This window comes from Sapajus apella, unplaced genomic scaffold, assembly GCF_009761245.1.
Source record: "Sapajus apella isolate SASKATOON/1434 unplaced genomic scaffold, GSC_monkey_1.0 scaffold33, whole genome shotgun sequence".
Taxonomy (NCBI): Eukaryota; Metazoa; Chordata; class Mammalia; order Primates; family Cebidae; genus Sapajus; species Sapajus apella.
The window spans coordinates 23,220,395-23,225,268 of record NW_022436973.1 but is presented as its reverse complement, the minus strand read 5'-3'; the positions used below and the strand labels follow the sequence as shown (position 1 = coordinate 23,225,268).

At 42.3% G+C, this 4,874-nt stretch overlaps 1 protein-coding gene across 1 annotated transcript in view; it reads left to right on the top strand.

The window, feature by feature from the left end:
• Nucleotides 1-350: 350 nt before the first annotated feature.
• TMC2 (transmembrane channel like 2) overlaps nt 351-4,874 on the top strand; it is a 99,085-nt gene continuing 94,561 nt past the window's right edge. Inside the window, exon 1 of the mRNA XM_032295619.1 lies at nt 351-412. The gene's annotated coding sequence lies outside the window, so the exon portion shown is untranslated. The remainder of the gene's footprint in view (nt 413-4,874) is intronic.

The following is a 4,874-nucleotide window of genomic DNA, read 5'->3' as shown; positions in this document are numbered from 1 at the left end:
AAAAAAGACTACACTCCCCATAAGCCTCTGCGGGAGCTTCCGCAGGCGCTTCCGGAAGCTGGGGTCCACGAGAGAAGCCATTTCTGATTTGCGAATCTAGCGGGAGCGGTTCGTGGGCTGTTAGGCGTGCATTGGATACAGTTTCCTGCACCGAACCAGCCGAGTTCCTTGGGCTGAGGCTCCTTGGCATGCTAACTACTGTTACCGGGGGAGTACCCAGCTTGTAGATTCTTGGCCACCCTACCCCCAAGAATGGGGAAAGGGGCCCCGGAAGCGCAGTGAGTTTACCGTCCGAATAAAATCGTGGACCCAAAGAATTTTTGTGGAAGAGCGGTTTATTAGACACACAGAGAGAGAGAAGACAGCTCCCACACTGTGGTGGGAGGGGAACCCAGAAAGGAAAATCGTTCAGGTAGGAGCACAGCTGAAGTTTTAACCCTTGAGTTATTCCCTCCCCATTAATGTTTTCCTCCAGTGAGAGGAGTTCTTTTTTATGTTTTGGAGCCTGGATTCTGAGAGAGAGGAGATCTTTTAAACTTCCTCTGGAGTGATTGATCTTTGACTCTGATAGCAAATTGGCGACTTGTTCTACAACCCTGCGTTACAGAACCCCTTCCTCCCAGAGCTTTCCGCGGGAATTTGGGACGAAATAGTCCCAACCGGTTTTCGCGAAGCGGGAAGATAGGACAAAGAATTTACCTGGCCCACCTGGTGGAGGTGCTCAAAGATCCCTAACTGCCTGAGGCGGGGGAGCCGGAAAATTCCTGCATTTGAATCCCCTCTGGTCTCGGGATGAAGGCTTGGAGAAAAGTGCTCCAAGAGCCCCCGCCTGAGGCGGGAAGAGGGAAATTCTGCACTTGAAACCCCTCCCCTAGCGACCAGGGGAGAAAAGTTTCTTTAACATAGTTCCTCAGTACCTTTCGAGAACCATGTAAATTCGACTTCGTGACGCCTGTGGGACACAGGCAAGGCAAAGCTACCTCCCAGCATCTCAGTTGAGCTCTTACTCTCAACACCAGTACACTCCTATGGGTGCCCTGTAGTCACCTTCTCTTGTCGAAGTCCTCTTAATTAGTGACAGACTCATCAAGTTCCAGGAGGATGGAAGCATCACTCAGGCTGGAGTCTGGCTCGATGGCCTCTTATCTAAGATCCTGGTTCAGATCTGGACTACTAGAGCCGGTTGTGGAGGCGCATGCCTGTAATCTCTGTAACCCCGAGAAAGGCTGAGGCTAGAGAATGGCTTGAGCCCGGGAGTTATATATATATTTAAAACTGGGCTATGCTGGTACCTTCTGCAATGCAGCAATTGGGGTTTTGCAGATCAGATGGGAGGAGCATTTAAATAGTAATGGCAAATACAAATCGAATTAAATTTTGCTTGTTGCTGAAAGGGAAATAAACCTGACCTCCCACTTTTGGAATATTTCCATGAGAAATCTGTGTAAGTGCCCTTGTGATATGTACCCGATACTTTTGAAAGGGTGAATAAGCATCTGCCAACTTTACAAAATAGGAATGTTTCCCCCAAAAGCCTGGTGAGCCATCTCTTTGAAATGTAAGCAAGGAAGAAGATAGTGCCCTTACCTCCCTGTCACCTTGTAACTTTAGCTTAGGTGCTTACCTTCAAACTGGTAACCGCCGGCTTGTCATAGATAAAAGTTGTATTTTTTCTTTTTGAGAAAGGCAATTAACTGGTATAGGTGGCTACCCCAATTACCAGGTGCATTTAGAATGAACTATGAAAAATTGTACAGCAAACAATTTCAAATCCTCTTACACGAGGGCAAATTACCCTTAATTTTGAGGACATGTTTGTAATAGATTGTATCTTCTCAACTAGATAAAAAGTGAGATCTCTTTCTGTCTTTGGCATCTGATTAGCAGATTGTCTATTATGTGCTTCACAGTCTGGTTTAATATTATTTGATATTAAAACTGTTCTCTTTCTTTTCTACATTTGCGAATGGGATTTTCTGGGTTAGCCAGAGATTTTGTTTTTATTTTCTCCAACACCTCCTTCCATCCTCTTATTTCTTTTCACCTTCCCAGCATCAGCCTTCTGAGACTTCTCTGTTCTTCAGTACTCAAGAGATAGAGAACATGGCCCCAAGGCCATTGTGAGCCAGGAGATAGACATTTCTTGATATTCTGTCCTGGCTTTCACAGAAAGGATCAATTGCCTTCTCTTGTCTTGGAGGCTGCCATGTTAATACTGCGCAGAATCTGTTACTGAAACACCAGGGGTTGGATCTAGGTCCTGCTGCTTGCCAATCAGAAAGCCAATCACTGAGACAATGAGTATTGCAAGGGAAGAAGGCTTTAATTGAGTACTGCAGCCAAGAAGATGGGAGATCAGTCTCACATCCATCTCCCTGACTGGCCAAAATCAGGGTTTGTATAGCAGGGAAGAATTGTAACTGTGTGTGGGAAAACAGAAATTAGGAAGAGGAGTTGGAATAGGTGATTGGTTAGGCAATCATGACTAATGAGGAGTCTGGGTTCTCATTGTCCAGATGCAATGATCTGGTAAGTTGCAGCTCCTTGATACTATCTGGGAGGCCTGAAGGAGGAATCCATTTCTTTTATCTCCTTTTCCTTTTCTTTCTTTCTTTCTTTTCTTTTTTTTTTTTTTTTTTTAAGACAGAGTCTTGCTCTGTCACCCAGGCTGGAGTACAGTGGCATGATCACCACTAACTATCTCACTATAGCAGTGATCAACCTCCTGGGCTCAAGTGAGTTCTCACCCCCAGGTAGCTGGGACTACAGGTGAATGCCACCACACCTGGCAAATTTTTTATTTTTTGTAGAGATGGGGTTTTACCTTGTTGCCCAGGCTGATCTTAAATTCCTAGGCTCAGGTGATTCTCCCACCTCAGCTTCCCAAAGTGCTGGGATTATAAGCATGAGCCACCGCACCTGGCCTGGAAAGATCAATTTCTGTTTAATCAAAAAAACGATAAACATCAGTTCTGTGGGACAAGTGGGCCAGTTTCAGATCCATCCCTTGATCTGGAGCCCTCCCTTTGCATCCCTCTCTGCTCCATGTGACTGTTATTTATCATGTGAATAAAATCTATGGGACAGTTAAATAAAAATAAAAGGACAGAGGTGACATCAATGGGAAATCTCTGTCCCTTCTGTTTAATTTTGCTATGGACCTAAAATTCCTCTAAAAATGAAGTCAATTCATAAAAGGGCAAAATTAGGAAAATTTTACAAAGTTTTTACTTGCCCCTCACCCTGCTTTCCTCCCTGGCTCTTCAGCAATCTCAAAGCCTACATTCACAGCAAAGGATGCAGTTATGACATTCCCACAGCAAACATCAGAAAACTGAAAACTTTTCCCTTAAGGTCAGTGATAAGACAAGGATGCCACTTCTCTTCAGCATTGTATTGGAAGGTCTATTTACAGCAATTAGACAAGAAAAAGAAATAAAAATCATTCAAATGGGAAAAGAAGTAAAACTATCTCTATTCATAGATTATGTGATCTTGTATATAGTAAACCCTACATTTCTATAACAAACAACGATTTGAAAATAAGAAAATAGTTCCATTTGCAACAGCATCAAAAAGAATAACATATTTAGGAATAAATTTAACCAAGAAGGCACAAGACTTGCACACTGAAAATTACAAATCATTGCTGAAAGAAATTGTATAAGCTCCAAATAAATGAAACTACATACTGTGTTCATGGGTTAGGAGACTTAATATTGTTAAGATGGCACTACTTCTCAAAGCAGTCTACAAATTCAGTGCTATCCCTGTCAAAATTCCAGTGGTCTTTCTGCAGAAATGGAAAAGTTGATCCTAAAGTTCATATGAAATTTTAAGGGATCCAGAATAGCCAAAACAGTTTTGAAAAAAGAACAAAGTTGGAGGACTCACTCTTCTTAATTTTAAAACTTAATACAAAGCTTCAGTAATTAAAACAGTGTGGTACCACTGTAAGGGTAGACATAGACCAATGGATAGGATTGAAAATGCAGAAGTGAAACCATACAGAAATGGTCAATTGCTTTTCAACAAGGAGGCCAAGACCATTTAATGGGGAAAGAATAGCCTTTTCAATAAATGGTGCTGGAACAACTGGATAACCACAAGTAAAAGAATGAAGTTGGACCTCTACCTCCCACTGTACACAAAAATTAAAGTCGATAAAGATCTAAATGTAAAAGCTAAAAGTCTTAGAAGAAAGCATAGGGGTTAATTTTCATTACATTGCATCTGAAAAATTGTTTCTTAGGTATGACACCAAAAGCAGAAGCAACAAATGGAAAAATAAATTGGGCCAGTCTCAGTGGCTCACACCTGTAATCCCAGCACTTTGGGAGGCAAGGCAGGAGGATCATTTGAGCTCTGAAGGTCAAGACCAGACTGGGCAACATAGACTCCTTCTCTACAAAAAAAAAAAAGTCCCCCAAAAAATAGCTGGGCGTGGTGAAAGGCACCTGTAGTCCCAGCTACTTGGGAGCCTGAGATGGAAGGATAGCTTGAGCCTGGGAGTTTCAGGCTGCAGTGAGCACATGATTGTACCACTGCACTCCAGCCTAGATGACAGAGTGAGACCCTGTCTCAAAAAAGAAAAAAGAAATTGGAATTTATCAAAATGTAAAAACGTTGTGCACCAAAGGACACTACTGGAAGAGTGACAGGACAACCCAGAAGAATGAGAGAAAATATTTGCAAATCATATTGGCCTAGTGTCCAGATAATATTGGCCTAGAGTCCAGATAATGGCCTAGTGTCCAGAATATATTAAGATGTCTTATGCCTCAATAACAGAAAGACTAACAACCCAATTTTAAAATGGGCAAAGGACTCAAATAAACATTTCTTCAAAGAAATAACTGCATACAAAACAGCCA